Raw genomic sequence first — 21,744 nt, forward strand, 5'->3', positions numbered from 1 at the left:
TTCCTTCCCTTTTTTTTTTTTTTTTTTTTTTTTTTGAGTCAGGCTTTCTCTGGAGCTTTGGAACTTGCTCTTGTAGATCAGGCTGGCCTGGAACTCACAGAGATCCGCCTGCCTCTGCCTCCCGAGTGCTGGGATTAAAGGCGTGCTGCCCGGCCTTCCACCTCCTTTCTTTTGTTTTTCTTTGACTGAATATCACTGTGTAGGCCAAGCTGGTCTGGACTTACTCTGAAGCCCAGGCTCAGCTTAAACTCTTGCAACTCCTGCCTCAGCCTCAAGTGCTAGAATAACAATCATGCCCCACTACCACCAAATGGCTTTGAAGTATGAAGGAAATTAAATACAACAGTTCTCCCTTATAGACTCACAGTGGAGGACCTCAATTATAATAGCACCAAATGCTGCATACTTGCTTTTTCTGTATGTTCTGCAGCATGGTCAGAGAACCAGGGGCAGCCCTGGCTTCCATGTTTTTATTGGGTTTCATTTTTTTAGCACATGGGGTGGGGGTGGGAGCCTGTCTGGTTGTGGTAGTGGTTGTTTTTTGAGACAGGGTCTCATTACTGTCTCGGCTGGCCTGGAACTCACTATGTAGATCAGTCTGGTCTTGAACTCATATCTTCCTGACTCTTCCTTTTGAGTGCTGGGGATTAAAAATTAAAGGTATGTATCACCACACCCAGCCTGTTTTTTGTTTTGAGACAATGTCTCAAGTACCCCAGGCTAGCCTCAAACTTGCTATGTAGCCAAGGATAATCATGAACATCTCATCCTCCTGCTTCTATCTTCTGAGTACTTTTATGTGCTGCTGGGGATGGAAACCAGGACACACTAGACAAGTGTTCTACCAACAGAGCTTCAGTGGATAATGTCCTGGTGCGTCTTTTTCAAACCTCTTAGACTTTGAGACTGTTATTAAGTAAAATAAGGCTTACCTAATCTATATTTTGGCAATGTAAATACAATACAATATTTAAGGCTGACTAACAGGCAACATACAATATAGGTTTGAGGACCAGGCAACCAAAGGGGTAATTCATATCCCAGGGTCCTCAACAGAAACGGAGTAGGACAAGCATAGATTTCCTCACACTATCAATAGTAGCATGTGATTTAAAATTAATGAACTGTTTCTTTCTGGAATTTTTCTTAATACAGTCAATCTCAGTTGATAGAGGTAACTGAAACAGTAAAAATCAAAATTATAAATAATAAAATAGATACTATAATGTTCTATTTTAAGATTAAGCATAATATTTTCTTGTAATTATTTTTAAATTCAAAATCTATCTGTAGTATATATTAAATATCAGGAAACTTCAGCTCATGGACCAAATCTTTCAGTTTGCCACCTACCTTTGTATAGCCTGTAAGCCAAGAATAATTTTTAAATGGCTGAAAATCAGAAAGACTATTTTATGACACATAAAATTTACATGAAATTCAATTTTAGTGCCCATAAAAAAAGTTATAGAAGTGGGGACATATCTTAGTGGGAGAAAACTTCCAGCCTACATGATGAAATACTCTATATTTGATCCCCAGGAGCCCCTCCCACAAATTATATTACAACATACCCATGCTTATTCATCAATATATCATCCATGTCTACTTTTGAGTTAGAATGGCAGAGTTGAGTAAATTTAACACAGAAGTCTACCATATTTATTATCTGGTCTTTATCCCGTAATCCCAGAATACATGGTTAAATAACATATTCTAACTAGGGAGAATATCAAAATTTATATGTTAATTATTAATACATAAATACTAAGTCACTTATATCTAAATATTAGCTTCTTTTTGTTTGACTTTCCAAATTTTATAAATTACATGTTTGGCTTTTTTTCTGTAAGGGTAAGGATGCTGGAATATGGCTCAGCAGTTAAGAGCATCTGTTGCTCTTGCTGAGGTCCCAGGTTCTGTTCCCAACGCCCTCATGGTGGCTCACACATCTGTGCCTCCAGTGCCGGAGGATCTGACACCATTTTCTGAACTCCATGGGCACTACACAGGCACATGATGCACATATATACATGCAGGAAAAATACTCACACTCGTGAAATAAATCTAAAAATAACTAGCTAAAGTAAAGGCAGCACAGTAGTTTTTAAGCACTGCAGAGTCACTTGGGCACCTTGCAAAGAAATAGAGATTCCTAGGCTTCCTGGATTGTTCTTAGCACCAAGGCCCAAGAATTTACATGGTAATTCCAACATTTACTAGGGAACCTGAGGCAGGAGAATTACAAGTCTGAGGCCAGCCTGATTACAAAGTGAGACCTCAGGTATTCTGGTTAGTTTTAACTGTGAACTAGATACAACCTAGAACAATCTGCAAGGACAGCCTTAATTGAGGAATGGCCTAGATCAGAATGGCCTTTGGGTATCTGGGATGGGGGTTATCTTGACTGTTAATTGAATAGCCCATTGTGAGCTGTATCATCCCTAGGCAAGCAGTCCTGAACTATATAAGAAAATTAGCTGAGTATAAGCTGGCCTGCAAACCAGTTAGAAAGCACTGTTCTTCATGGTTCCTGTTACACTTCTCTGGCTGTGAAGTAAGTTGCTTGGTTGGAGATAATGCTGTTTGAAATAGCCAACAGGCCTGCCTTCAAGTTCCTGCCTTGACTTACCTCAATGAGTAACTATGTTATCATCCCTTAAATTGCTTGTAGTCAAAGTATCTATCACAACATCAAAAATTAAAATAAAACACAGTAAGTTTGAGAACCTAAGTTCAATTCCTAGAACTCATACTAGAGAGAACCAACTCCCCAAAGCTGTCCACTGATCTTCATAATGCACTGTTGTATATTCATGTATATACACAGAATCATAATATAAAACTGAAGTGATTCTGTCTCTCTTACATACACATACACACACACACACACAGAGAATGGAGAGTAGTGTTGTTGAGAAATGTGACTCAGTTATAGAGTTCTTTCCTAGCACTTATAAGGTGCTGGATTCAGGGAGGCAGAGGCAGGCGGATCTCTGTGAGTTCGAGCACACCCTGGTCTACAAGAGCTAGTTCCAGGACAGGCTCCAAAGCCACAGAGAAACCCTGTCTCGAAAAACCAAAAAAAAAAAAAAAAAAAAAAAAAAAAAGGTGCTGGATTCAGTCACTAACAACATACAAATTCAAATTAAAATTGTATATGAATTCAATGTCACTAATGAGGCCTAACTAGTATAGGCCCTACCTCATTAAAAAAATAAAATGAAACAGGGATGGTCAACTGGCAAAGTGCTTGGCTAGCATACCAAAAGCCTTGGGTTTGATCCCCATAAATCTATGAACCAGAAATGGTGGCACAGCCCTGTGAGTTGGAGCCAGGAGGAACAGAAAGTTCAAGTTCATCCTCAACTACATATGGGGACTTAAAATGGCCTGGGACTACCTAAACAAAAATTAGTCAACTAGAATAAAAATAAAAAATACTTCGGGAAATTCTGATGACCACCGTTTGAGAATCATTAAGCTTCTAACTCCTCTATTGGAAAACAGGTATATTCTCAAGTCTGTAAGGCGGCTATTCTCCATGTGGCTCCAGGCTCACTTGTGGAGTTAAAAAATCATTTACAAAGCCGGGCGGTGGTGGCGCACGCCTTTAATCCCAGCACTCGGGAGGCAGAGGCAGGAGGATCTCTGTGAGTTCGAGACCAGCCTGGTCTACAAGAGCTAGTTCTAGGACAGGCTCCAAAGCCACAGAGAAACCCTGTCTCGAAAAAAAAAAAAAAAATCATTTACAAGTATTGAAAAGATCTCCTTAAAGACCAAAACACTTCAATGTAATAGTATTAGATGTTCATAGAAGTGATCTCAGGTCACACACTATAAAGAAATTTAAGAAATCATTTTCTTGATTTTGGTACCATATCAATGGAGGCTACAGTTACCTAAAAGTCATCTTTCCTTTTCTGTTATACATTTGTGGTCATATCATTCATATACTTAAAGGAAAACAACCTATCTTAACAGACTGAATGCAGAAGAGGGTATAAGAAACTAGATGTTTCTGTGAAGCAAGATATTAAAGCACTCTGAAGCTTCTCTCTTGAGACTTTTCCTTTTGTGTATGGGTTTGAGGCATAAGCACACTCCACAACATGCACATGGAGGCTGGAGGATGATCTCCCACCGTGGGTCCCAGGAATCAAATCAGGTCATCAAGCTTCTGTGGCAGGCACCTTGACCAGTCGAATCATCTTCTGCCTCACCTCCCATTTTTGGAAACAGGGTTTCTCTATGTAACTCTGGTTGACCTGGAATTCCCTATGTAAACCAGGCTAGCCTTGAATTCACAGAGATCCACGTTCCTTTGCTTCCCGAGTGCTGGAATTAAAGATGTATGATACCATGTCCAACTTTTTTTGTGAGATGAGTCTCTAGCCCAGGCTGGCACCTCCCAAGCAGAGATTATAGGTACATGCCACCAACTTGGTTTATGCAGTGCTATGGAACTAACCTAGGGCCTAGTGCATGACAGGAAAGCACTTTACTGAGTTTCACCTCCAGCCTTATTTTTTTTTTCTGGCAATACAGACGCAATTATTTTTGTTATAGTATAATGAGTTTCTTATTATTTTTGAAAATTATATTTTAATCTCTAATAAGGTGAATACCAATAGATATTAATTCAGGTATGCAACGTTTTTTAAAATCCTCAATAATTCTTTTTGGGGGAGGTGACAGGTATGGGGATGTGACTGAGATAAAGTATCACTTTATAGCCCATTAGCCCATGATGACTGGAACTTACTATATATCCAATGCTAGCCTTCAGCTCTTTTTTTTGTTATTGTTGTTGTTCTTTAAGATACAGTTTCTCAGCTGGGTGGTGGTGGCGCACACCTTTAATCCCAGAGCTCGGAAGGCAGAGGCAGGCAGGTTTCTGTGAGTTTGAGGCCAGCCTGGTCTACAAGAGTTAGTTTCAGGAAAGGCTCCCAAAGCTACAGAGAAACCCTGTCTTGAAAAAAAAAAAAAAACAGAAAACAAAACAAAACAAAAGATAGGGTTTCTCTGTGTAGCATTGGCTGTCCTGGAACTCACTTAGTAGATCTGCCTGCTTCTGCCCCCCAAGTGCTGGGATTTAAGGCATGGACCACCACTGCCAGCTTTTAGTTCTTGATGCTTCTCTTGCCTCAGTCTCCCAAGTGCTGGCATTATAGGCGTATACCACAATGCCCAGGTGAGGAACCATTAGCAATTTTTGAGCGCATAAAGAGATAGTACTGACAAAAAAAAAAAAAAAAAAAAAAAAAAGATACATGGCCATAAGATATACTGAAGTCTCTCCAAGAAGGCTGAGCAGGAAAGTGGACTTGTCACAAAGTCTGACAATTTGAGTTCAACCCCGAGGACCCACATGGCGGAAGAGAACCAACTCTCCCAAGTTTTCCTTTGACCTCCACACTTGTGCCATGGCACATACACACTAAATAAATTAAAATTTAATTTAAAAAAACCCAGAACAGTAGTATAGTACTGAGACAAAATAATCAACAGAATGTTGAAGTTAAGGTCTGCATTTGGTTTTCAGACATGAAGGGACAGGTTTCAACAACAACCAGCTAAGTGGACCAAACAGTTTTGTAGCAACTGACAGAAAACAGATGCTAGTAAGAACCAAGCTGAATCAGAAGTTATGTGACTCATGGCCAATGCTTATAGCTGATCTGGAAGCAGGGTGATAAAGGTCAACGACCTGACTCAAGAGTTTTTAGTTTGTCTTTTTTTTTACATTTTCAAACAATCTTTAAAAACACATTTATTTTATGTATATGAGTACTTTGTCTGTGTGTATATGTCTGTGCGCCATGTGCCCTAGTATCTGCAAAGACCAGAAGAGGTCACTGGACTCCCTGGAACCAGAATTACAGATGGTTTTGAACCAGTGCTCTTAACCACCAAGTCGTTTCTCCAGCCCTAACTAGAAATTTTAGAATAGTCAAAGAAGTACTTTGAGCTATCCTCAGAAATAATAAGGGCAGCCATAACAATAGCAAGTTTCAAACTAGCCAGGATTACAGAGTGAGACACTGCCTTAAAAATAGCAAATAATAATAATAATAATAATAATAATAATAATAAAATGACAGCAAGAAGCAAAAGTAGAAATAAACTGGATGTGGTGGCACACACCTTTAATTCTCGCATTTAGGAGGCAGAAGAAAGCAAATCTCTTTGAGTTCAAGCTTTGAGTTCTTATGACTAACATTAGCACTAAGGAGACAAAAGCAGAAGGACCCCAACTTAGGAGGCCAGCCTGGAATATACAGGAGGATCCAGGCTAGCTTGAGTTGGCTCTACAACATGGTCCTGTTTCAATAAGTAATAAATAAATAAAATTTGTTTTGTTTTGATGCCCATTTTTGGATAAAGTATGATCCCTAAAATAACAGTGATCATTACAGACTTTTTTCTTTTTTTCTTTAGATTTATTTATTTATTATGTATACAACATTCTGCCTCCATGTATGCCCACACACCAGAGGAGGGCGCCAGATCTCAGTACAGATGGTTGTGAGCCACCACACGGTTGCTGGGAATTGAACTCAGGACCTCTGGAAGAGCAGCCAGTGCTCTTAACCTCTGAGCCATCTCTCCAGCCCCAATTTTTTTCCTCTTTAGTTATTTATTAGTTTATCTGTTTATGACAGGGTCTTAAGTATCCCATGCTGGCCTCAAATTCATTACATAAGCTCAGGGTGGCCTCAAACTTTAACTTTACCACCCAAGTACTGAGATTGCAAGCATCATTACCATTCCAAGATGGAGACCAAATCCAGGGTTGTAAGACTGATAAACCATTGCTCTACCAACTAAGCTACATTCCTAATGTCCCCCTCCCTCCCCTTTTTTAGACTGGGTTTTGCTACATTTTCTAGATGAGTCTTAAACTTGCATTCCTCTTGAAGCATCAGTCTCCCAAATGGCTGGGATTATAGACATGGACCACTGTGTCAGGCTCAAAACATTAATCTTTAAGGACCAATTTAAAATTCTTACGATTTATAGCCAGAACAGCTTATCATCTTTCTAGCTCTTTGTGTGGTTTTTTTTTTGGGGGGGGGGGAGGTTGTTTTTGTTGTTTTGTTTTTGACTTGGTCCCACTCTGTAGCACAGGATACTTGTGCACTCACTACAAAACCAAGGCTGCCTCAAAACCCACAGAATTCTTCCTGTTTGTCTCCTTGGTTAAAATTACAGGATAAAATTACAGGCCTGATGTGGGATTCCCTTCTGTATGCTATGAATACCATTGGTTAATAAAGAAACTGTCTTGGGCCTATGCAGGACAGAATAGAGGTAGGTGGGAAAAAGTAAAATGAATGCTGGGAGTAAGGAGGCGGAGTCAAGGAGATGCCAGATGCTGCCATGGAGAACAGACGAGCCAGAACCTTGCCAGTAAGCCACAGCCACATGGTGATACACAGATTAATAGAAATGGGTTAAATTAAGATGTTAAGAGTTAGCCAATAAGAAGCTAGAGCTAATGGGTGAAGCAGTGATTTAATTAATACAGTTTCTATGTGGTTATTTTGGGAGTCTGTGTGGTTGGGAAATGAACAAGCGGCCTCCTACAACAAATTGGTGTTCCAACGTGTGCTAGCTAAATCCATATAAAACCTGAGAGGGCTTGGAAAGGAATTCTAGACACTAGAAAACAAAGTTTAGTCACATTTTTTTTTTCAGATGGGCTCTGCTTGCTGCTCCTTTAAGAGAGGTTTTCCTAATTAAGCAGTAGTAAAGAAAAAAAAACCATGCAGCTTCAAAATGGCGGCTTCCTGGGCTGTGCTGGCAGCATAAACTCTGGCTCTTTCAGGAGGCCAAGCACTTAAATGAGGTTTGTGGGCAATGTGCTGCAAGTTACTTGGTGGCAGCATGGGCCAACTGGTTACCAGAGTTCAGGTGGTGAGGACGACTCCCAGATGGCAGTAACAGAGGCAATGAACATACCTCTGCCATGTTGGACTGGGCAGAGCCAAAAGGCAAAGCAGCCTTAGTACTAGCCAAGCCATTTAACATTTTAAGAAGCAGTCCTGGTCAAAAGAAAATTTCAGATACACAATAGGACAGATTCAGACATAAAAGACCTCTAAACAAGACATAGTGTGTTTAAAAAATGTACGTAGGCTTGGGAGAGAGAAGAAAAATATAGAGAATTATAAAAAGAAGAAAAATAAGCCATGTAAAGATGGAAAATTCACAGAGTCTGGATTATGTATATTATTGTGTTTTCTTTAAATTATTTGACTGTGAATGAGCTCAGTACAGAGAGACATCTCATTGTATGGGCTGCTAAGTCAAACCAACATGGATATTTTAAAGGTATCATGACTTCAAAATTTGGGTCTAAGGACTTGTTGCTTTGAAAAAGAGGTTCTTTTGTTTCCACAGAAGACGAGAATCTATGGATTAATTCCAGACTAATGTGGTTTGATGGACCAAGACCCTCCCCCCAAAAAAGTTTGCTGTGAACACTCCCAAAAATACTTTGCCCAACAAAAAGCAGGAAGCAGTTTGGAGAGAACTATGCCCAAATTCCCATATATTGTTTATAAATGTTTGTTTACATTTAAAAGGGGATATGCTATAGAGATGGATACTTTGCATTGGTATGGACCTTGGTTTATTGATACAAATTTTAGATCAATTTTGTTGTGTGTGTATATATATATATATATATACACACACATATAGATATATACATATATATATTTCTGCTCTTGATTAAGGTATTGTGCTTATGCGGCTCATTTGAAAATGTAATGCACAATTAAGAAATATAGGTTAATAATCAAATATATTAGTCAAGCTTGTACTCATGTCAGTTAGACTTTCTAAATGTACAGAGATGTATTTCAGATGGATAGGCATTCTTCAAACCTTTCAAAGACTACAGAATATGGCATTTAAAATGTTTAAGAACTTAGGACTTTTCATGACAATGAGATGCATTTGCTCCTGGAAGCACCAATTACTTCAAGAGGAAAATGGGCATCAAAGAGGCTTTTTATGGAATTTGTTAGCCATTTGGGCAAGAAACTGCTCTTGCCTGGCATGCTGTATGAACTGGACATGCAGGACCCATACAGAAATGACTGCTGGACTTGCCTAAGGGTGACACTGTCCTTCAGGATTCCTGTTTTATGAAAGAACAAAAGGAGTCTGCCAGAGATTCTGCAGGACACAGAAGAAAGTGACTGTTTTATGGAAAATTTCCTGTTTTATAGAAAAGTCTGCCAGATACTATAGGCTGGTAGGCTGAAGATGGGTGCCCCAATGATATTAGAAATTTGGGTGATTGTCCAGGCAGTGAGATGTCTCTGTCAATTTTAGAGTTTTAGAAGTTGCTTACGATGCACTTCCTGTTTACTTAGGTAATAATGTATCTTTCTGGAGCCTTTGATGGAGTTGAAAAATAGTTATAGTTTTCCTTAGTTATGATAAAAGATAAAGTAAATATAAATATTGTAACTCTAATTCTTGCTTGATACATGTTTTGCTATATGTAATTTTCCCGTGTTAAAGTTAAAACCTTCCTTTTTATTTAAACAGAAAAGGGGAGGTGATATGAGATTCCCCACTGAATGCTATGAATACCATTCATTAATAAAGAAACTGTCTTGGGCCTGAGCAGGACAAAATAGAGGGAGGCAGGAGAAAACTAAACTGAATGCTGGGAGAAAGGAGGCGGAGTCAGGGAGATGCCATGTAGCTGCCACTGGGAACAGATGAGCCGGAACCTTGCTGGTAAGCCACAGCCATGTAGCAATACACAGATTAATAGAAATGGGTTAAATTAAGATGTAAAAGTTAGCCAATAAGAAGCTAGAGCTAATGGACCAAACAGTGATTTAATTAATACAGTTTCTATGTGATTATTTCGGGAGTCTGGGTAGCCAGGAAATGAACAAGCAGCCTCCTACAACACAAGCCAAAGCCATCATGCTAGCCTGGACTTTAAGACCTCATTATACATTTTGTTCTAGGTAGAAAAAAGTCATAATACTGTACAATGATAATTATGGGGAAGATTAGTTCTAGAGAAAATTATCTATTAATATTCTCTAAGTCTACACATTCATTTGTAGCACAGGCTCTACCTGGGGGTATTCCATACTCCCTGATTGGCATAGATGAGTTTCACACAGTATCAGCAAACCACTGCTTGAACAAAGTTTTAAAAAGTAAGTCCATTAATGGTATTACTGGATCTATGTTAGTGTCAGAAACTTATTAAAGTAAAACCAATGAAATATCACTCTAATTTGATGGTTTAATAAATCATACTGACAAGCTAGTTTCAACATAAACCATTTTTAACAACCCTATGTTCTATTCAATAAAGCTTGATTTTATATAGTCAAGCATGTTCTTATTCCAAAAAGAAAGGTTATTAAACTGAGGAGAAGCTTTGGTGGATAAGAACTGCATAATCTGGAGCTGGAGAGATAGCTCAGTAGTTAAGAGTTAAGGCTACTCTTCTAGAGGACTCAGGTTCAATTTCCAGCACCCACGTGGCAGCTCCCAACTGTCTGTAACTCCAGTTCCAACAATACGACAACCTCACACCAAGGGACATAAAAGAAAATTAAATTTTATTTAAAAAAAAACTGCATAAGCACAAGGACCTAAATTTAGCACCCAGTTAAAAAGCTGGGAATGGCCATGAGCCTGTAAGTCATATACAAAGGAAGTAGTGAGGAGACAAACTGAGCTGGGAGAAGGAAGAGATGGAACCACCTGAGGCTGCTGGAGAACACCTAATACAGTGAGAATCTGTCTGGCAGGAAAAGGCAAGGAGCCACAGAGGAAGACATCTGATGTTTACACACATACATTATGCACATATACAAATTCTTTAAAAAATTGTTTGTGGTGGCGGTGGTGGTAGTTTTTGGTGCTTGGAGATTGAACTTGGGGCCTTGTAGATGCCAAGCAATGGGTTCTTCTACTGAGATACATTCCCAGCCTTTCCCTATTCGCTTAATTTGAAAAAAAAAAAAAAAAAAAGCAGTGTTTCTACTGTATCATGTATCCCAAACAAAATCTGACCAGTCTAGGGGCTGGAGAGAAGGTTCAGAGGTTAAGAGCATTGCCTACTCTTCCAAAGGTCCTGAGTTCAATTCCCAGCAACCACATGGTGGCTCACAAACATCTGTAATGGGGTCTGGTGCCCTCTTCTGGCCTACAGGCATACACACAAAATATTGTATACATAATAAATAAATAAATATTTTTAAAAAAAGGAAAAAAAATCTGACCAGTCTAGCAGATAGCCTTATTTATCTACCTCAGAAAGAAGCACTGCACCTGACAGGAAGATCATAGCAAGCAACTCACCTCAAAGGCAAGCTAGGAGACACTGTGGTAGAGCATTGTTATCACAGAGGCCCACACCACAGGTTCAGCAAGTAACTTCTTACACTAAATCTTGGCTTTTATTAGATTTTCATAAAATGGTACTTATTAGGAGGAAATGCAATGCTGAAAAAATTTCTCCAAAAAGTCTGCTTTCATATATATGAGAACATTTAGAGTTGAAGTTGCCAAAAGATGAGAGAAAGCAACAGAACTAGTAAGTATTGTCCTAAGCACATTTCCTAAGACTAGTATACTGAGCTTGGGTTAGTTAGGAACCTTTCCTAAACGTCAGCTTACAAAGTTTTTTTTTTTTTTTAAATCAATCATTTATTTTTATGTGCACTGGTATTTGTTTTCCTGTGGAAAGTTGTTGTGTCCTGGGAACTGCAGTTACAGACAGTTGTGAGCCATCATGTGGGTGCTGGGAAAAGAACCTAGGTCCTCTGAAGTGTAGTCAGTGCTCTTAACTGCTGAGCCATCTCTCCAGCCCCAGCCTACAAAGTTTTAAGAATAAAACGTTTATCTTCTCATATAGCAATTCTGTTTTGTTTTGGCATAGGGTCTCATTTAGCCCAGGAAGTATTCTCCGAGGATGACCTTGACCTCCTGCCTATACTTCTCAAATTCAGGGATTGTAGGCTTGTGTACCATGTAGTGCTTAAGAGGAACTCAGGGCTTCATTAACTGAGGTACATCCCCAGCCCCACACAACCTTCTTGAATTTGTAACACTCATCATATCCCTCCCCAAGGAAGCAAAATAGCAAACGTTTACTTTCAAACTGAACTGAATTTTGTTTCATCATACTCAAGCAATCCATATATATATGAAAAACAAATTTGTAAATAAAAGAACAAGTAAGGGAAGGAAATAAAATACTACAATTTAACAGGAAAACAAAACCACTGAACATCCTTTCAAAACAAAAGTGTCCACCAGGGAAATACTGAAGAGAAAATATTATGATGAAATATTTTTAAGACATGAAATGATCCGATGCAAAATCTTTGTTGTTGGGTTTTGTTTTGTTTTTAGTTCAAAGACATGATTATTCCTATTATTTATGTTCCTTCTTCTTTTTCTTAATCATTTCCACTGGGTCAGCAGAATCATGTCAATTTCATTTTCTTTACAACCTACTTTTCTTCCTGATTCGTCAATAGTTCTTTGATCTGAGCCTCTATTTACATATGTTTGGACTAGAGAGGACCTGAAGAGTGATCAAGATTACCATGCTTTCCAGGAGAATCCATATGTACATTAGGATAACCTTGAATTTCAGATCTTCCTGCCACCACCTCGCGTGCTTGGATCATAGGTGTGCACCACCATGCTCTCAGTTCATGGATTCCTGCATGCTAGGCAAGCACTCCACCAACTGCGCTCCATCTCCAGTACAATTCATAATTTTAAATAGTGAAAGTGAAAATGAAAACCCCAAAAGAGGAAGGTACTTTAAGATGTATTCATCAACTAAAGTTGCTCAAACATAAATTCAACTGTCAAGTCTAAAATTAACATGCAGAAAAGTTGTTACCTACCAATATAAAGGCTTCAATCCCTAGATGGCCTCTGATGGCCTAGCTAATGTGTAACACCATTTCTGCTCTAGAATGTGGACCTACCACACCTTGAAACATTAACTGTAATTGGAAACTATGTATGTCTGTACATAGCTGGTGTTAGTTTATATTCCAAACAAAAGGTGACAAGAGCTCTAAACTAGAAACCTTAGAATTATGGGGAAGCAGCAAGGAACTAACTATTGCATGGACAGGAGCTTCAATTTTCTGATTTCTAACTTAAAATGTCCAGAGAAATTTTTTGCTTCAAGAGTTACACTTAGGTCTGGAGGGATGGCTCAGCCATTAAAGGCTAGGCTCACAATCAAAAATATAAGAGTTTGGTTCCCAGAACCCATGGCTGTCACTCCAGGTACCATTAAAAATTAAAAAAAAAAAAAAAAAAAGAGTTACACTTAATGACAATGTGGCGGAGGGGAGCTAAAAGCTACTATAATTAACACTTTCAGTCATTACACAATCAAAAAGAAAAAGAAGCTGTAGACTGATGGAATGAGTACTATTTCCCAGGAAGAGTCTAAAAAGAACTGAATAGATTGCTTGTGATACATCAGCATGTCATACAGTAATGTATCAACACTATTATAAAGCCAGGCATGGCACATAGACACCTTTAGTCCCAGTACACAGGGTCAGGTGGATCTCTCTGAGTTCTAGGACAGCTAGGACTACAAAGAAAAAGAAAGAAAGGAAGGAAGGAAGGAAGGAAGGAAGGAAGGAAGGAAGGAAGGAAGGAAGGAAGGAAGGAAGGAAGGAAGGCAGGCAGGCAGGCAGGCAGGCAGGCAGGCAGGCAGGCAGGCAGGCAGGCAGGCAATAATATAAGACAGTTAAAACTGGGAATGATGGTATAGCTGCTTGTAATCTCAGCAGTTAGAAGGCTGAAGCAGGAGAGTTGTTAGCTGGGAGGTCAGAAGCCAGACTGGGCACCATAGCCAAATTCCACCTCAAAAGACCAAAATAAATAAATAAATAAAAATTTAAAAAAACACCCAGGAAGAAAGAACAAAACTAACAAACAAAAGGTAAATAGTAATTACAATATCTAACTTTATATTCTCATTCTCTGCCCCTATCCAATGGTCACCAGCCTAGGAATTCAAGGATGTCTCAGATAGAACATATTTGAGTTTCAACAAGACACTTCTTGATATTTCACAGGATATAAAGGCTATGGGGTGGGATGTTAATTCAGTGGTTTCATGGGGATAAAATTCACTTGCCTACCTTATTGGAGGTTCTGTGTCTGCAGGCCAGAAGAGGGCACCAAACCTCATTACAAATAGTTGTGAGCCACCATATGGTTGCTGGGAATTGAACTCATGACCTTTGGAAGAGCAGGCAATGCTCTTAACCACTGAGCCATCTCTCCAGCCCCTTTATTGGAGGTTCTGGATTCATTCTCAAGTCAGGAAGAAAAAGGAGGAAGGGGGGGAGAGAAAGAAGGGAGAAAAGGAAAGAACAAAAAAGGAAAAGGGGAAAGAGAAAAAGGGTAAGTTGGATGAGCTAATACAGCCTATCCTTGTGCATTTTACCAGTGACCTAAAATGAAAATATTGTCATCATGCTTATCAAATTTACCAATAATACAAAATATGAGTAGTAGGGGCTTGTGATATGGCTCAGCAGTTAAGAGCACTGGCTGCTTTTCCAGAGGCCCTGAGTTCAATTCCCAGAAACCACATGGTGGCTCATAACCATCTCTAATAGGATCTGTACATGCAGACAGAACACTCATACACACACATACACACATATGTGTATGTATATGTGTATATGTATATATATATATATATATATATATATATATGGCCAAGAAGCCAAAACATATTATCACACGTCTTTAATTTCAGCACTCCAGAGGCAGAGACAGATCTCTGTGAGTTCAAGGCCAAACTGGTTTACAGAGTTCCAGGACAGCCACTGATGTTACACAGAGAAACCCTGTTTCAAAAAATAAAAAATAAATAAATAATAATAATAAACAACAAAAAACAAAACCCCTGAGTTGAGATTCTCAGCACCCATTCAAAAGGCCTGGTATGGAATCATGCCCCTGTAGTCCCAGCACTGAGAAGAATCAGATTCTTGGAGCTCACTGTCCACTCAGCATAGCCAACTGGTGATTTCCAGGCTCAAAGGACTCAGTCTAAGGGAATAAAGAAGAAAGTGATAGAAAAAACACCCAGTGCCCTCCTTTGACTTTTGTGCACACACCCCCTACCAAACACACACACACACACACACACACACACGCACCACACATACACACAAAAAATTAAAAAGTGAGCTGGGTGATGGTGGTGTACACTTTTAATCCCAACACTCAGGAAACAGGCAGGCAGCTCTCTGTGAGTTTGAGGCCAGCCTGGTCTACAGAGTGAGGTCTGAGAATGATATAGCTCAAGCCATGGGGTCTGCATAGGTAGGCAGCAAGCACCTTTACCCTCTGAAGCCATCTCACTAACCCATCTGCAGCATGTTTTTGGAGAAAAAGGAAGACTTTTTCAAGAACTCCAAAATCAAAGAAACGTTTTTTAAAAAATTTAAAGAAGTTAACATTTAAAAAATAGTTAAACATTTTTCTTTTTAAGCAAATATCTCATTTGTTTTTCTCAAAGAAACAAAATAAGCACTTTTGTGTTGGCACCTTTATCAAGGAATGGGGTAATTATGTTCCAGTCTGTCCCAAGAAAAGAGTTGTCTTGTTAAACACTTGAAAGACAGGGCTATTTGCTCCACCTAAAACTTCTTTGTAAGGAAAAAAACCTCCTTATCACCTAGACAGGAGACGGAGGCAACACTGACTTTCCCCTCTAGAGCCTAGGAAAAGTTCAGTCTTACATTCACAAAACAGCTGGGCCGTGGTGGCGCACGCTTTTAATCCCAGCACTTGTGAGTTCAAAGCCAGCCTGGTCTACCGTGAGATCCAGAATAGCCAGGGATACACAGAAAAACTCTGTTTTGAAAAACAAAACAAACAAAACTTCGAAGAGTTGCAGAGCCAGGGACTCAAGGCACAAAGAGTAGTGCTGAGAGTTGATTGAAAAAATAACTTTGTTTCCAAAAAACCACAGAGAAACCCTGTCTCGAAAAACCAAAAAAAAAAAAAAAAAAAAAAAAAAAAAACTTTGTTTTGGTTAGAAGTTAGGAAAGGGTCAAGAGGTGGTGGTGCAGGCTTTTAACTCCAGCACCTGGGAGGCAGAGGCAGGTAGATCTCTGTGAATTTGTGATCTAGGACAGCCAGGGCTACACAGAGAAATCCTGTTTTGAAAAAAACAAAAACAAAAAAGAGAATTAGGAAAGGAAAAAGGACAAGATACAATAACATTTTAAGCAAAAGTATTTTTAAAATTCTATAAATTATAAAAGCTTAGATCTACTATAAACTTTAAGATAGTTCCTCTGCCTCTATCAAACTTTCCTGCTCCCTCCCAAAAAGCCATTTAAATCCAAAAATTCATTTTCTCTACACCTATACCTGCCCAGTTCAATATTAAGGAAAAAAATCTCAATCTTGCTGAGTAGTATGACTTTAAGTCAGAAGAATTTATTATCAATTAACAAATTATTATCAATTAATCTTTTTCTTCTTGTTTTTCTTTTGCTTTTCTTTGAGACAGGGTCTCATGTTGCCCAAGCTAGACTTATACTGGCCACATAGATAAGAATGATTTGGGCTCCTGCCTTCATATCCCCAGCAATGGGCTTCCAGGTGCTCACTTTTATGTAGTAACGGGGCTCATCCATAATAAGCAAGCGTTCACCTGCTGAGCCACATACCCAGGTCCCAAAGTCTATCTTTCTCCCAGGTGAGAACAGTGCCCAAGAGAGAAAAAAAAAATCTTTCACTTAAGAGTGTTCAGGTTCAAGCCATCACAAATTCTAGATCCGAAGACCAAAACAAAAGACTTTGTTTTCTCACTGGATTTTTTTTGAGGAGGGAGGGGAAGACTACTGCCTGGAAAACTGAAAATTCTTCTGAATGTCCAGTAGCAAATGCTCCCAGCTGGAACCCAATTTAGTCCCTATGCAGTAGTTAGTACTAAAGGGCCACTGGTTGGTCTCAACATTTTTGTAGGGACAAATTCTAACCAGGGAGAAATGCCTCAACTGGTTGCTGAAAAGAAGGTCAAACAAACCCCACATGGGATGAGGGTCTTTTTCACTAGTAGTACTTCATTCTCAAAAGTAAAGGAGGCTGGGTTAAAACTCAGGGGGAAAGTTCCAGCTCCAGCACTATCACAACCTCCAACAGACACACAGACAACTGGACAGAAGGAATGTAATCTGTGCATTAGCAAAGAAGTTATTGATTAGCTATATGAGTCTAACTCATTATTAAATGATACACAATTACTAAACAAACGGCAATGTTTTGTCCTTTTCTGTGCAGAATTAAGAACAAACTGGTAAGACTACTTCATATAGCTGCCAAACTTCTCTTTAGCTTCTTTCCTTACAGTCATGTTAAATTTCGCAATAGCTTCCACTTACTTTACATCCCCCATGTTTAAAAACAAGAGTTCCTCAACTTCTGCCTTAAAATATTATGGTAGCTCTTTAGTTTCTAAGTCTGGATGCAAAGAAAGCATGGGGAAATGTTCAATTTCCTAAACTATGATTCATTTTATTCACTCCATTTAAAATATTAAGAGGGGACTAGGGATGTAGCTCAGTTGGTACAGGTGCTTGCCTAGCATGCACAAAGCCCTGGGTTCAATCCCCAGCACCACATAAACTGATAAACTGGGCATGGGAATGAATGCTTGTAATTCCTACACTTGGGAGGTAGAGATGGATCACAAATTCAAGGTTATGAGTTCAAAGCCAGTATGGGCTACATGGCATGCTGCATAACACACACACACACACACCACAACCCTGAGTGTTCAGTCTATAACCTCGGCACTTGGGAGAAGGACAAAGGAGGATCAGGAGTTCAAGTTCAACCTCAGTTACCTCAGTTTGAGGTGTACCTGGGCTGCATGAGACCCTATCTCAATTAATACACAAGAACATATACAAGACAATTAAGACTAAGTTCAATCATCCATTAAATTACTCTTAATGAATGAGAGGGAAAAGCCATATTTAAGGAAACAAACTTTATTTGCTAGTGTTTAGAGATATATTCAGGTTCTACAGAAATTATACTGCTGAAAAATTTAAACATAGGAAACAAATGAGTTTGCTGAAAAAAAATTTGCACATCTCCACAAATCTATACTTCATATGAACTCTGAGAGATATTAAAACACCCTCTGCTAAGCAGAAAACAAAGTTTGGAAAGTAGTAACACGGGAATCTGGGTAGGAGGTGCCTGGGTAGTAAACACCCCAGTGAGAGAACATAAGCATTTCAGAGCAACATGTAAGTCCCTACGGGTCTCCAACTTGGGCCTTCGAAGTCCCAGACCTACATCCCTGTGTTTAGAAAGAGATGACACTTGAAAAGGGAAATACTGGAAAAAGGAAAATAAGAGCAGTGTCCTATTTTTCTTCTTCTACACACCTATGCCAGAATTTTGGCTGGTCTGGGTGCCATATCCACCAAAATCACTAAGCAAAATCCCGACTGCCTTCCGACTAAGACCCAAGCTAAAGACTTGTATGTCAGCCGCTGTCTTTTCTTCAAATATTCCCCCTTCCCTCCGGACTTCCAAACTATTACCGAAGCGATGCCTTCTAGCAACTCAAGGCACTCAGTCTTCCTAAACTCATCCACTTAATTTTTCCAAAGCCATACTTTCTGATACCATGTTTCTGCTGATTCTTATGAATTCAATCGAAACGCCAACCCTCGGTTCCAATGTCCACCTCGACGAGCTTTTCAGCAGATCAACGCATGCTTTCACCTGAGCGAGGCTCTGGATGTCACCCGAACCTGCCTACTGCCCATTACCTCTGCTCTTTGCAGTGCCGAGCCCTAACCCCACTCTACGGGAAATCTTGAGTCGTCAACCTAGTTTAGCAGTCGTCCGCTTTCTGCTATTCCAAGATCCTTCCATTTGACTTCCACTACACTTCTCTTCCCTCAGGATTCAACCCCCCTTTCCTCGCCACGCCCTGTGCCCCCCGGGGCTACTTACCCCAAGTTCTCCCCACACTTCAGTCCTCTGGCCCCGCCTTCCTCCAAAAGGAAGGAGGCGGGAGAAGAGAAGAGGGCGGCACTCCGCAAGGTAAAGGCGATCTCCCATTAGCGCTCATGGCCGCCAATTGTGGCTTCCTGCTCTCTTATTGGTTGTCTTAGACTGTGCCCCACCCTCTTCCTCAGACAGGCCCGGCCACCGCCTCAGCGCCCCCGTCCAACACAGACTGGGAGGGGAGACCCCGGCCCGGGACGCTGGGACTGGCCGGAGTAGAAGGGGAGCCTCCTGTCGGACCACGGACCAGCTAATGTTAACAGGACTCACCCGCTGGCAGCTCCGGCGCCTCCCGCCCGCCCGCGCTCGGTCCCACAATCTGTCTCCTGCTCCTCCTTTCCCCCCTCAGCGGAGCAGATACTTTCCTCCCGTCCGGCCAGGCGTGTTCACTTCTCGCGAGAAGTGGGGGTGCGGGCGCAATTCGTGGGGGCCGAGTTGGAAAGGGACCGCGGGGCGGGGCTTGCTGTGAGCGTGGCGTGAGTGGAAGGTTGGCCGAGTGCTGTACACACGACTCACACGTGTTCGGCTGAAAATCGGGGGTGATGAGGGGGAGGGAGAAAGCGGCAAGGAAATCTCCGGTTGTCCGTAGGTGTGGCGATCCACAGGCGAAGGGAATGAAGGGAATGAGATTATCTCAGGCAGCTATAAAAAAAATACACCCCTGTTAAAGGATAACGAAGGGAGCAAAGCAAACTGAGGGGCTCGGGGCTGCAAGCTGGTGACTAGTTGTATGAAGCAAGTTAAACGGGCTTTCAGCGTCCCAAACAGGTGACTGCTTTGTATTTTCTTCTTCACTGGCCATAACCTCCGTCCGGTGTCTGGCTGTATGCAGTAGGACGGGAGTGTGAGGATTCAACTACAGAAACTACTTTAAAAAAATAGTTTGTTTTTACACTTATGTATTAGCAGGGGGTGGAGTGGAGCGCATACGAAGGTCAGAGATCTGGAGATCTCTCTTCCCGCTTTTGCGTGTTCAGGGGATTGAATTTAGATGTCCAGCTAGGACTGGTATAGTGTGAGCCATCTCGTTGGATCAGAACTGTATATATATATATATATATATTTAGAACCGGTTGATACTACTAGTCTTCAGGATCAGTATTTCCTTAATGTCAACGTAGTTTTAAATGCCCTTAGCCCTGAAACTGGAGGGAATCCGCTGGGAAAAGGCAATCCACCTGCCCAACGATCCAATGCCTATGGAAGAGATATTTATCTGAGAGTGTACAATGGACTAGGAATCCCATTTCACTCGTATTTGTAATGACAGAAAGAAAAGATGAGAAGATAGCTGAGCCAATGAAGTGCTCATCCTGCAAGCACAAGACCTAAATTCCATCCCAGAACCCATGTCAAAACATGGGTGCTCACCAGCCTAGCCTGCTTGTCAATTCTGAGCCAGTGAGAAATCCTGTGTTAAACAAATGAACAAGAATAAAGGAACCATACCTGGAGTTGTCCCCTGGTCTCTTGGACAACCCCCTCCCCACCTATGAACAACGCACACACAAAGCTCTGTAGGACTCAGTGTAGTTCAGTGGGAAGCCTTAGATTGGAGTCTGCACAGCATGGCAGACAAAACACTCCCGGTCACGTGGAGAAGTGTAGACAGACCTGGTCCTTCCCTGACAGAAGCGCATTCACCTCAGAAAAGCGGAGAGTGCTTCAGGGTAATAAGACAAAACAGCTCAGGAGGGGAGGAAACTATTGCTAGCTCTAAGAGAAGACCGTGGAGAAAACATTTGCTTTTTAAAAGACGGTCTTGCTGGGCGGTGGTGGCTCACGCCTTTAATCCCAGCACTTGGGAGGCAGAGGCAGGCGGATCTCTGTGAGTTCGAGACCAGCCTGGTCTACAAGAGCTAGTTCCAGGACAGGCTCCAAAACCACAGAGAAACCCTGTCTCGAAAAACCAAAAAAAAAAAAAAAAGACGGTCTTGTAAGCTGTCCTGGAACTCATTTTCCTGTTTCAGCTTCTTCCTCAGTACTTGAATGAACTACTGAGCCACTCATTTGTCTGTGCACGGTGTGCCGTAAGTGATGCCTGCCTGTGGGGGCTGCGACGGAAACCAGGACCTCTGGGAGAGCAGCCAGTGAGTGCTCTTAACTGCTGAGCCATCTCCAGCCTGAGGAGCTGAATTATTAAGAGATAACCTCAAGAAGATTTTTAGGAGAACATCAAATGTAAAAGCTACACTAAAAAACTACCAAAGCCAGTCAGTGATGGTGCACACCTTTAACCCCAGCACTTGGGAAGCAAATGCAGGAGGATCTCTGAGTTTCAGTCCAGCCTGGTCTACAAAGAGAGTTCCAGGACAGCCAAGGTGACACAGAGAAATCCTGTCTTGAAAAACAAAAATAAATAAATAAATAATAAAAAGTTATCACCAGGAAGAGACAGACGGATCTCTATGAGTTTGAGACCATCCTGTAATACACACACACACACACACACACACACACACATGAACGATATGGTTAAAATGGTAATTTTGTGTGTGTTTTACTATGAAATAAAAACTTAAGAATTGAGACAATAAGTAGAGTTAAGGGATTCCAGGGTTCCAGACAGACGACTAGTTGTGTTTTCTTCTTTACAGTTAATGGTAGCATCATCATGTCCTTGGTCTGTGCAGCAGGTGGCCG

At 40.7% G+C, this 21,744-nt stretch overlaps 1 protein-coding gene across 5 annotated transcripts in view; it reads right to left on the reverse strand.

Annotated features, from left to right (window-relative positions):
- The window catches only part of Atf7 (activating transcription factor 7), a 105,358-nt gene extending 85,891 nt beyond the window's left edge, over positions 1 to 19,467 (reverse strand). For 3 of the 5 annotated variants that reach the window (XR_009058467.1, XM_057791499.1, XM_057791496.1), the window contains exon 1: positions 19,372 to 19,467. The gene's annotated coding sequence lies outside the window, so the exon portion shown is untranslated. Of the gene's footprint in view, positions 1 to 14,183; positions 14,296 to 19,047; positions 19,341 to 19,371 lie in introns of those variants that run through there. The other 2 variants (XM_057791497.1, XM_057791498.1) reach the window with 2 other exon arrangements.
- Between the last annotated feature and the right edge of the window lie 2,277 nt (positions 19,468 to 21,744).

This window comes from Chionomys nivalis, chromosome 17 (genome assembly GCF_950005125.1).
Source record: "Chionomys nivalis chromosome 17, mChiNiv1.1, whole genome shotgun sequence".
NCBI lineage: Eukaryota > Metazoa > Chordata > Mammalia > Rodentia > Cricetidae > Chionomys > Chionomys nivalis.